This window comes from Vulpes vulpes, chromosome 9 (genome assembly GCF_048418805.1).
Source record: "Vulpes vulpes isolate BD-2025 chromosome 9, VulVul3, whole genome shotgun sequence".
Classification (NCBI taxonomy): domain Eukaryota; kingdom Metazoa; phylum Chordata; class Mammalia; order Carnivora; family Canidae; genus Vulpes; species Vulpes vulpes.
The window spans coordinates 95684325-95696481 of record NC_132788.1 but is presented as its reverse complement, the minus strand read 5'-3'; the positions used below and the strand labels follow the sequence as shown (position 1 = coordinate 95696481).

The following is a 12157-nucleotide window of genomic DNA, read 5'->3' as shown; positions in this document are numbered from 1 at the left end:
GAGCTCTGGGGAGAGATTCCCCACAGCAGTTGCCAGGGCCTGAGGGTGAAGGGAGGGTTAGGCTCAAAGAGCCTTCAGAAGTTTGGAGAGGCAGTTCTGTTCCACACCTTGCTTATTATGGTGGTGGTTACGTGATAGTATGTGTCTGACAAGCATGTATTTGTCAAAACTCACAGATCATCAATGGTGTCTCAACAAAAAAGGCAGTAGTGTGATGGATTCAGAAAGATGCCACGGGACCTCAGGAAGGGAAGATTAATTCTGCCTGGGGCGGGAGAGGGTGAGAGATGGTGGCAACCTAGCTGTGCCAGGCCTGCAAAGTGAGGATGAAGGCTCTGAAGAGATCCAAGAGGGACGGGGTCCAGGATGGAGTCGGGGGGGAGGGTGTGTGGCAAGCACAGAGGCTGCTTCCCTCCCCAAGTTCTCTCATCTGTTGCCAGGAGAGGGCCTGGTTGTCTCTGGGAGAGATAAACAGCCCCCGGCCCCCCAAGTCCTCAAAAGCAGCCCCCCGGGTCTGAGTGCATGCTTCAAACTAGGGTGAGAGCCTCGCAGGCGGAAGAAGGCAGGATGCAACAGCAGCAATTGGTTCTGAGTGCCCTCCCCTAGGCTCTGGCAGCGGCCGATGCATGAACAGGGGAAGGCAGTCCTCTCTGGGGCCCAGCAGGAGGACAAGGTCTGCGGGCCGAACGGGCACCCTGGCATGACGGGTCTCAACAGACACAAAGGTGCTCCTCCAGACTCGCTGGTGCTCTGGGGAAAGCTGGCCTGGGCCCGCATGCGCGGGAGGCCTCCTCTGCCTGGCCCTCAGGGCGTGCTCGCCTGATGCCAAGCTCCTGGGTCACGGGGTGAGCTGGGCCCAGCAGCTGATTACACAAGCTGGTTTTCCAAAAAGCCTGAGTCACCACCCAGGTAATGCGTTGAGGAAACGGGAGGCCAGGGCTGCAGGTCCCGCTGTGGGGGTGGGTCCCACCTCACTGGGGTTCTGGAAGTTAATCAGAGATTCCTTGGAAGATCAGGGTTACCACTGGGAAGCTACCTTCCTGGCCTTGGGAAGGATGGCTCTTAGCATTTTGTCCCCATTCTTCCCGGGTCTGAGGCAACTATTAACCACCAGAGGGTGAGGGATGAGGCACTGTCCCTCTCCACGCCTCGGTTAACTTCCCTGTGTCTCCAGATAAACCTGCCCTGTGGTTGAGGGATGGGTTATTTTTTATTCACAACGCTCCTGACACCAACACTGGATTTTTTCCACACCAGTAACCTGTTCTGACACCAACTGGGTGTTCTCTAATTCAATTCTGACACTAATTACCTGGAGTTAGTGTGCCACAGGTGCGGGGCTCTGTCCACACACTGCCCTGGCTTCAGACCTGGTCCAAGGCCCAGGCTGCTGCTATCTGTACTCCTGACCAACTGGCTATAAACCAAGGGTCCCCAGGATCCCTCTCTTCAGCTTCGATAATTTGCTAGAAGAGGTCACAAACTTGGAAAGACACTGCGGTGACCGGTTTGTTTTAAAGAACACAATTTGGGACCAGCCCGTGGAAGAGAGGCAGAGTTGCGGGGCGGGGGGTGGGCTGGTTTGAGGTGCTTGGGGCTGGCTTCCGTGCCCTCAGAGTTCCCCCCACCCTCCAGCACGTCAGGTGTTCACGGACCCAGAGGTTCTCAGAACCCCGTCACTTAGGGGTTTTGAAAGGAGGTTTCATTGTAGAGGCACGGCTGATTGAACACTGGCCATTGGCGATGAACTCCATCTTCAGCCTCTCCAGTCCCAGAGGTCTGGGGTGGGGCTGAAAGGGCAAATCTCCAATCACGTGGCTAGTTTCTCTGGCAACCAGCCCCATCCCGAAGCTATCCAGGCGCCCAAAGTGAGTCACCGTATTAGCATAAACTCAGGTGTGGTTGAAAAGAGGCTTGTTATGAATAACAAAGGACGCTCCCATTACTCAGGAAATTCCTAGGGTTCCTGAAGCTCGGCGGCAGGATCCTGAGACGAACAGCAAACAAGTATTTCTTATTGGATCACAGAGATCACAGACTTCAGGCCCGAAGCAGCCTGATCCTGACAACCGATTAGCAAACTGCTCTCATAACTCAGGGGACACTTAGAGCTTTTATTCACATCAGCAGCCACAGCTGCTTCAGCACTGGGGGCAGGATGCCAGGATTCCCACGCCTCACAAAACCCCGGAAGCGCCAATCAACCTCCCTGAACCCAGGGTCCTTGCTGCAGGACACGTAAAAACCTCCATCGCGTGTCTCTGGCAAGCTCTTTCAAATACCAGAGAAACTCACTTTATTTAAAATTTGGGGGAACATTGAATTCTCTTGCTAACAACTCAACACTGTGTTTAAGCTTATCCAGCATGTCTAAAAGCATCTGATATTCTGATAAAGTGCAAAAGGGGCTAAGTGCGTTTTTAAAAAAATTCTTATTTATTACCCAGGATGATTGTCTGACTTCCTAATCACAGCTTAGGAGGTATATTAGAGGTAAAGACTCTTCCCCAAACTCCAAATTCCTCCTATACCTGTCCAGATGCCCTAACAATAGCGATAGCAGTTTAGTCCCGAATTAAGATACAAAGACACCAACTGACTCCTGTAAACTTATTTACACTCTGGTGTTAATGACTCATATTCATAATGTTGCCCAGAAACTGGCTCTGGCAGGAGCAGTACAGCAGCTGACTAGTCACATTAAGGAAATAAAGATCAGAAGTGGGGGAGGTTTGGGGCGTGGAAGACAAGCTCGCCCTGTCTTCAGAATGTTTTGTACTTGTTCTTGACCCAATAGCTGAGAAGGGACCCAGAGAGGCCACCGTATAGTTGGGCTCCTCCTCCACTCCCAAACAAGGGGAAGCAGACCAGTTGTCAACTTTACTCTGACCAAGAAAGAATGTTAACAAGGACACTGTGGATCAGCCAAAGGCAGAAAGCCCTTCTGGAAGAGTCCAGTGCCTTGGCCTGGTTCAGCACAATCAACAGTATCTATCTAGCTGCCACCGCTGGAGAGGGGGGCACTTGCCTTGTACCTGCAGCTCTGAAGGCCGGGTGGTCCTGCTGGCTCAGTACTGCAGCGGTGGGTAGGCAGGCTGCCCTCACCAGGGCCTCAAGAGGGTGCCGAGGAGAGTGCTCAGGAGTTTGTCAGAGGCAGACATTTCAGCACATGTGAGCAGAGGCTCATGAGGCGACCCAACCCCTCAGACCTAATTAAAGTGTTGACCAACTGCATGCCTGGGTCATCTTTCCCACATTCCTTGCTTGTGATCTTCTTTCTTAAAGGGAATGGAGACTTGAGCTTTTGCCATCACTTTTTGAAACTTCCCTTGGGCCTCCCTCTCGCACCAACTATTCCAGGCTCCTCGGTCACTGCCTCTGGAACACACACAGACTGGCTCCAGTTCCAGCTGCCCCAGGAAGGCAGGGTTGAGAGACCTGTGGATAGGAGGTGTTGCCTCTGGGGGCCTGTGGGAAGCTGACTGTCTTTTTTTGGAAGGGGGGGCAGGTGCTCTAGAAGGAGCAACATATCCATACCTGGGGCTGTGGGGCTGAGGTCTTTTGCCACTGAAGCCCAGACAAAAGAACCAGGAGGCGGTGAGTGCATGCATGAAACTCTGGGCAGTCTCCAGAACACCTGGGCAAACACTTGAGAACCCAGCTGGAGCACCTATTTATTCCTGTCCCCCACCCAGATGGAGAAAATTGCAGAGTTCCAAAACCAAATGCTCAGGGGGACTCTCCTGATCAGAGTATTTTGGGGGGTGGGGGGAGGAATGTCAGTCCAGCCAATGATGAATTACCAACTGAGTCTCTGCTAGAATATGCTCTAGGCACTAAACATGGCCTTGAGGAAGCCCGTGTGTAACCCATCTGTGTTAACAGACTGTCTGCCGGCAAGAGGGGGCTGCTGGGCACCACTAGTGAGACGCAGACCTGACCCAGGAGCTGGGACTACAGCTGTGAGCCAGGCAGGCCACGGTGGGCCCTAGTCTCCAAGGAACCCATGCTCCAGAAGGGAGAAGAGACAGCATACACCCTCCTAAGCTTATAGATGAGTAAGAGGTCACTTGAGGCCTGAAATGGGCTCTGATGAAAGCAGGTGAGCACAGGAGGCCCAAGATGCTAAGCCCCTACTGCCTTTCTTCCACGTTTGTGGCCATTCCCCAGTGTGGTAGTTTCTCATTTAACCTGTTCTTCCCACCTGTCTGTAAGCCCCACTGCTATTCACCATTTCCTCAGCACCTAGGACAGGTCTGACCTGTGGCGAGCCCAAGATAAACTATTTGTTGAATGAATGAATGAGTTAGACAAAACCAAACACATAGACTCTTGCTCCACAGACTGAACTGAACTTTAAGGCATGGAAATGTACCAGCATGTAAATAATGCCATTATCCTTCAATGGGGGGAAACGTGAGTAAATTTTCCAAAAACTCGATTTCTCTGATTTTTCAATTTTCCTCTTTACTGGACATAAATTAGTTTTATGTTGACTAAAATAACACACTAAAAAAAAAATCACACTGTAATTGCAGACGGGTTATACTGTCGTTATTGTGGAAAAGCTACGGAATTATTATCCTAGGAAGGAATGGAATAATGTATTTAGGGACTGGATGGATTGTGTCTATGGGAGAAAGTATGCCCCACGGCTCTGGCCTGAGGCTGCCTTACCCAGAAGCCTCCTCCAACTATCCAGATAAGGATAACCACGGCCACCTCTCCTGTGCACCCAACCCTCCCAAAGCCCTTCCTTCTCTCCATCTCTGGGACTTTGGATCCGGCACCATCAACCAGGAACACTCCTGGTGGGGGAGGTATTGATGGGCCTGAGCTCTGCTGTGCTCTTTGGGTGACATTAGCAGCATCCTGGGAGCAGACAGGGCAGAGGGTGGGGCTATGCTGGTAGACAGGAAGGGCGAGCAAGACCTAGGATGGCTCTGACGCCGGAGTTTGGCAATAGGCAAGAAGACTGTCTTCTCTTTTACCAATTGTAGCTGAGGCTTGCCACGTAGGACACTATTTGGATTTTGGAATCAGACTAGCCATGTGAAATTTCCATTCCCTAGCATTCAGTGGGTAATGAGATAAAGATTGTGCCATGGGGATCCCTGGGTGGCGCAGCGGTTTGGCGCCTGCCTTTGGCCCAGGGCGTGATCCTGGAGACCCAGGATCGAATCCCACGTCGTGCTCCTGGTGCATGGAGCCTGCTTTTCCCTCTGCCTGTGTCTCTGCCTCTCTCTCTCTCTCTCTCTCTCTCTGTGTGACTATCATAAATAAATAAAAATTAAAAAAAAATCTTTAAAAAAAAAAAAAAAAGATTGTGCCATGATCGGGTGAGACTGTGTTATATTTAGCTCACCAAACTCTTTTCAGGGAATTTAAGCAAAACTGTCTTATCTTGGGGAAGTTATTTAACCTTTTCCTATCTTCTGTGTGTAAGGGTTTTTTCCCGTTTTTTAGTTTTGGCTTTACCCCCATGTACAACATGGGGAGGTTACACTTTATCTTCCTCAAGGAAGAGGTAGGGAAGGAGAAGAGCAGACATTGCCAGTGGCTAACTTTGGCAGAGGCTTCTAAGTGCCCCCCCCGCCCCCCACTCTTGACGAAGCCCACGGGACTACAGGTTCAGCTTGAGGAAATTCCTCTGGTTCCTTGTGAAACCACCACCTCTGGTTCGGCTGTCCAGTCCACCCTGGACCTCCTACAGGATTCTCCTCTATGCAGTATACCCCCATGCATACTAATGGTTTGTTGGGATTGCTTTTTTACCTCAGGTTTTTCTGGATTCTATAAGCTCCCCTAACTCGGTTTTCCACCCTAGACAAAAGATGCAGTACCCCCAAGCTCCTGAGGTGGTTAGCCAGACCTGCCCTTGGGCCCCGGAACCAACTGCAGGGTGACAGTACTATAACAAGACCACAGATTCCCCTCAGAACCACACTGATGTACACATCCTCGTCCTGGAAAACAGGATCCGGCCAAACTAGATGCAGGTGCTTGGTGTCTTTCAAATGCCACAAAGACCTTTGTGAACAGGGAGGATCATTGGTGGTCACAAAAACCATCAGGCTGGCTCCAACAGGTGGAAGAGGGAAAAAACACCTCCTACCCACCTGAGCACAGCTCCACCATGCTCATCTTGTAAAAGCCATGAACCCATGTGCTCTGAGGCTGAAGCTCTTATTATGGGGCAGTACAGTGATGAACAAACAGTATGTCTAAAAGCAGCAAAAGGATAAATAGAGACCCATGGAAACATTTCAGTATCCACGCTACTGATTTACTTGTTCAAACAGAGGCTCTTATACCAATCAAGAGCTTTAAAAACAAAAAAACGAACAAACAACCCCCAAGAGCTTTAAAAACAAAAACGAACAAACAACCCCCCACCCCCCCCAAAAAAAAACAAACTGGCATTGAGATCACAAGTAGAAAATATTGTTCATCTTTAGAGCAACACAGTGACATTCAGCACTAGGTGAGCAGATGCTGACGAGGCCAAACTCCACTCATCTCTGCTCACAGGCAGCATCTGGCTGGTTACAAGGGACCAGTTAGTGCACCTGACCTGCTATGCATTCTGGGGCTGCTCCAGTGAATGTGGCCCCAAACTCGGAGTTCCTATCAGTGATTTTCATCGTGAGATCACAGCTAGACAATATGCTTCCTCCGCCTTGTGTTTAAAGACATTCTAGTCTTCAGCCACCAAAGTCATTCTCGAAATCACCTGAAAATAAAGATTACCCATCAGGCAAACCTCTCCCCTACAGGGAAGAGAGGGATTGCCATTTCTCAGGTGCCTGTTATATGCTCTGGAGGCAGCAGCCCACAGCCTCGGTGACTGATACAGGTCAACATTGACATCACCAGCTGCTCTGATCTTGTCTGTGTGGGGTGCTTCCGCTCATCACAAACATCTGCCCAAAAGGACCACGCTAAAAGCACGGCTCCTCAGTCTATGCTATTGCCCCAAAACCAGGTGCAAGGAGCAAAAACCATCTGAGGGGCCGCTAGAAGATCGACTCTAAAGCAACTACCAAAAGTAATCAGAGTCGAATACAACTTGTGGATTCTCACAGGTGGGCAAAAGTTCACGACAATCCTTTCGATGATTATATTTAACTATTTTCCTACCAAAATAGGAAAACAGCTTAGAAACTACATGAAGCACGACACAAGGATGAACACTTTTAACAGAAGCAGAAAACCTGTTTCCCAAAGCAAGAGCTGGTGCGGATCCTCCTAATCTCTAGAAGGTCAGGTCCCTTCACCGAGACAATTAACTCTAATTTCCAGGGTGATAACAACGGTGGCCCACAACTGCACAGGGCATCCCGTAACTGATGAACAGTGACTGTCACAGAAGGGACGGTCAAGTGGAGCCCCATCAACACGGGCCCACTTCAGAAGGGGGAGCCCCGGAAAGCATTTAACCTCAGTGAGACAGCTCTTTCCTGGCACGGGCACACAGGGGAAGCCGCATTAGGCAGATGGCAGGGGAGTAAAGCTTGCTACAGAGACCACAGGGCTTGCAGGGCCTGGACGGCAGTGAGCAGATTACAGCCTGATCCTCTGCCCTCAAAGAGCCCCTGACCCATTTCTCCGTGGGAAAGGAAAGGGCCGCGGTTTAAGACAGACAAGCAGAGGGGGCAGAGGCTGCGGCCAACATAGGCACCTTCTATCCACGCTCTCTTGGTTTCTGGAGGGAGCAGCCAATGGGAGCTGTCAAGAGTGACAAGGGACATCAGAGGGCACAGGTGCATTAGCGGGGAGCCACGTGGTTCATGTGTCAACCGCCCATGCTTACACCAAAATACAACAGAACCCAGCCCTCCCCCTACAACCCGGGGTCTTATCTGGCCCACGTCCCACGCGGCCACGCCACCACCCCAAATGCACAGGTGTCTCAAGGCAGGATCACTGCGGGGGCGGGGGCGGGGGCGGGGGAGGCTGTCCCGAGATCTGGGGCGCAAGGTAAAGAGAATGGGCCAAGGCCTGAAGACGGCCCGGGATGGGCACACTGTCCCCTGCTGGGCGGCAGCGCGGGATGCGGAGGTCTGGGCAGCCCCGGCCCCTGACGGTCAGCGGCCTCCCGGGCAGGGCGCGCAGGCACCTGCTCCGGTGCCGGGAGGGTCCGAGGCTCCTTCGGAGGCTCCCACCGGGGGCGCCCCTCGGCCGTCGGAGGTCCTGGGGCTGGTGCTTCGGGGGTCTGCCTTCCTCACTGATGGCCGGAGGCAGCCCGGGGCCCAGGGTCTGTTTCAGCCCCGGCTCCAGGTGCCTCCCAGGCCGGCCGGGCTCCGGCGGGGTCCGGGGGGGACCCGGGGATAGGGGCGGGGACGCGGAGGGCAACAGGTGATCAGCCGCGCCCGGAGCCAAGTTCTCGGCTCCCGGGCCGACGGCGGCCCAGGCTCCCCCGAGGTCCGGCCGGCCCCCCGCCGCACTTACGCGCTCGAGGGTCCACCGCTGGGCAGAAGCGAAACTTTCTGGGGCCCAGCGGAAGAGTGCGGTAGCGCTGCGCGGCCCGCCATGACACGCAGAGCCGCCGCAGGAGGGCGCGGACTACAACTCCCGGCATGCTCCGCACAGCCGGCGCCTACAAGTCCCGTCGGACCCCACAGCCCAGGGGCGCGGACTACGACTCCCGGCGCGCTCAGCGGGGGCCCAGGTTTGCATCTCCCCGGGGCGCTGCGGTGTCACCCCGGCCCCGGCTTCAGCCGTGCAGTCCCTGCGGGCTCCTGTGGCACCCGAGAGCAGCGCTGTCCCCGGGCGGCTTTGGGGAACTTGAAATGCGGCTAGTTCGAGCTGAATCGTACATGGGCTGTGAGTGCAAAACACACCTGACTTCCAAAGCCTTAGTATGGAAAACAATGTGAGACGGCTTATCACTACTTTTTTATTATTACTGTTTTTTTTTTTTTTTTTTTTTATTGAGTACGTGTTGAAACGGTAATATTTTTGATACGTTGGGCAGGCCAAATGAAAAGCGCGGTGTATTGCTGGGGCTTCCCATCTTTTGATCCCCTGTCTCGGTAACGCAGGGACCCATTTGAATGCAGTGCTCAAAAAGTATGTGTTGAGGAATGAAGCACCGCCCCTGCCTTCTGCTCCACGCTCGGTTTCTGTTTGTAAGTTCTATTTTCTGTTAATGAGTTGCAAGGCATTCTGAGGCCGGACTCAAGAGAACCAAACAAGTGACATCTAACAGAAGAGCGACAGCAAGCACACGGGGCTCTTCGGCCTGTGGCTTGAGGCCTGGGCTCTTGTCATTCCTTAGCTCCGGCTGCACCGTCTTTTACTGTCTGCCCCTGTTCCCACCATTTAATCTAGAATTACCTTTCTATCTCACAGGACTTAGCTGGTTTTGTCCAGTCAGGCACCATGGCCCCAACATTACCTGGGTGGAATAGTGCAGGAAAGGAAATAGATGTCCTCATTAAGTTCAGGGTATGGCATGTCATTAGTGCTCTTTTAGAAATTATTAGGTATTGATAAGTCAGTGATTGGATGGATTAGACTAGTCAGTTTGTGGGGGTCGTGAAAAGTGATTTCTATTCTTCTTGTTAAAAACTGTGAAAGGAAGAGGAAAGAGGGAGAGAATGGCAGAGGAATAGTCATTGTTCCAACCACGGTCTGAATGGTTTTATGACATATCAAGGATGGGAGAGGTTTTTTTGTTTTGTTTTGTTTTGTTTTGTTTTAAGATTTTATTTATTTATCATGAGAGACACACAGAGAGAGGCAGAGACACAGGCACAGGGAGAAGCAGGCTCCCTGCAAGGAGCCTGATGCGGTACTCGATCCCAGGACCCCAGGATTATGACCTGAGCCAAAGGCAGACGCTCAACCACTGCACCACCCAGGCACCCGAAGGATGGGAAAGATCTTAAAGTCAGATTTTAGTGCCACTTTTTTCAGGACTATGACCTCACATCCTCAGGACTGTGACCCCACATGTTCAAAGCTGTGGCCCCAGTGAATAGGTCATGACCCCACATGCCGGAGGACTTGAACTCCTGTCCCCGGGGTCGTGACCCCATGTGTTTGAGGCCATGTTCCCACTTTATCGGAGCTATGAGGTCACATCCTCATGGCTGTGATACTTCATGCTCAGGTTCATGACCCCATGTCTTCCAAGTCGTGAGCCTTGTGCTAGGGCCTGAGGCCCCACTTGACTGGGGCTATGACCCCTTGCCTCAGGCAGTGACCCCACATGTTTGGGGAGTGTGACTTCTCTAAGCCTCGATACCCTCCTTGGTCAAAGTGGAAATAGAAACTTCCCAGGGTGGCCGTGAGGTGTAAAAATGTATGGGCCCAGCACAGAGCAGATCTCAGTAAAAGTCAGCTTCCAATCTTCTATGTGGGCAGGGTAGACACTGAAGCCTCATGAGGAGCTCTGAGATGCACTAGAATTCCTTGCACACCCACTGAGATTGGTGCCATATATTAACCTGTTCATGCTGCCATAACAAAGTCCCTCAGACCAGGTGGCCTAAATAGATCTCTAGACCAGAAGTCTATGGTCAGGGTGTCTGCAGGGATGTCTTCTTCTGAGGCTGCGGGGGAGCACCTGTTCCATGCCTCTCTCCTAACTTCTGGTGGGTGCTGGCAATCTTTGGTGTTCTTGACTTATGATACCATAACTCCAATCTTCACATGGCTTTCTCCCTTTGTCCAGATCTGTGTCCAAATTCCCCCTCTTTCCCCCCTGTCATATTGGGTTATGGGCCTGCCCTCACCCATATGATCTCTCTTTACGTAATTACACACGAAGTAATGCTCTTTACAGAGAAGGTCACATTCAGAAGTACTGAGAATTAGGACTCAAACCTAAGAATTTGGTAGGGAGGAAGAGGAGGACACAGTTCAACCCATAACATGCCTGAAGCTTTAGGTTTGTGTTCCCTAACGAACCTCATGGAAATGCAACTCATGAGATTATAGGCCCACACATCTCATTTTTTTAATCACAGGAAAGGATCTTAGAGATAACTAGTTTAAACCTCTCTAGTTAAGTTAAATAAATAAGGAGAGGAAGTGGCTTGCTGAGGACCCAACCAGAAAGGTGAATGTGATTTCCTATGAAGACCAATATGTATGGGTTTCCTCTAATCTTTAAACAGAAGATGCTTTGAAAAATTAGTAGTGTTCAGTGTTTTTTAAAAGTCACATTATCCTTATTGCTGGAAAAAGTTAGAGGCAGATTGTTGTACCAATTGTAACCAAAGTGGGGGGAACAGATACAGATGGGTATTTCCTTCCCTAAACTACCATAGTTTACTGCAAAATGCTTTGAAATGGTTTCCATGGCACATTTAAGGTGACATATTCAAGGTGTGCATTTCCAGTTGTGTGGACAATGGAGCCATATCATTTTCTTTGAGTCAAGAAGGTTCATCCAAGTCACCTGGGGAAAAGATCAGCACTTCCCTGGGACTAGAGTAGTCCTATGGAAATCTATCCCCAAATAGGAATGACCAGAGGCTGGCCAACTTGAGAATGGGGCTAATTTGTCTTTGTGATTTTCCACCTCCCAGCATGGGCTTTCCATTGCTTCCCAGAGTGGGCCTCTACACATGTGGCCAGGAACGTCCTTGAGGTCTATGTGCCTGCCTCTCACCCTCTGGCCTAATATCATGCTTATAACTACCCAGTTCTCCATGCCCATCCATTGCCTATATCTTCTCTCTGACCATGAGTGATGCTCAAGTCTGATTTTCTGTTATGGCCCAAGTCAAGGAACCAAGCTGCTCTTGTCCTCCTTGTGTCCCTTTGGCCACGCTTTCTTTTGTGGAGGGATTACGAGTATGGGAGAGGAGGTTACAACCACCCTGTACCTAAAATCTGGGCTGGCCTCAGGGTAGAGAGGGGAGTTTAGGATAACCCTTCCCAAACTTCCCTAAGACCTGTAAAGTGTTTCCCACCAAGTTTTCAGGATACCTGAAATTCACAGCAGGAAGTGTGCCATTCCTTCTGATTGGAAGGCTGATCTCTGAAAAGTCTTTGTTATGACACAATGTTGATCACAAAATAGGAAAAAACCTTGGACTTGAAGACAGTCAACTTAGGTGCCAGGCCAAGGGAGAGATGGGGACAGAAAACTGAACCATGGAGCACTCAGGACACACTTGGCCTCCTGGATTTTGCCTGAGGC

General features: G+C 51.2%; 1 protein-coding gene across 8 annotated transcripts in view; it reads right to left on the bottom strand.

Annotated features, from left to right (window-relative positions):
- Positions 1-8828, bottom strand: part of FYCO1 (FYVE and coiled-coil domain autophagy adaptor 1) — a 72927-nt gene extending 64099 nt beyond the window's left edge. For 3 of the 8 annotated variants that reach the window (XR_011994429.1, XR_011994432.1, XM_025989216.2), the window contains exon 1: positions 8452-8622. The gene's annotated coding sequence lies outside the window, so the exon portion shown is untranslated. Of the gene's footprint in view, positions 1-3028; positions 3426-8451 lie in introns of those variants that run through there. The other 5 variants (XR_011994431.1, XM_025989209.2, XM_072721082.1 and 2 more) reach the window with 5 other exon arrangements.
- Positions 8829-12157: the final 3329 nt, after the last annotated feature.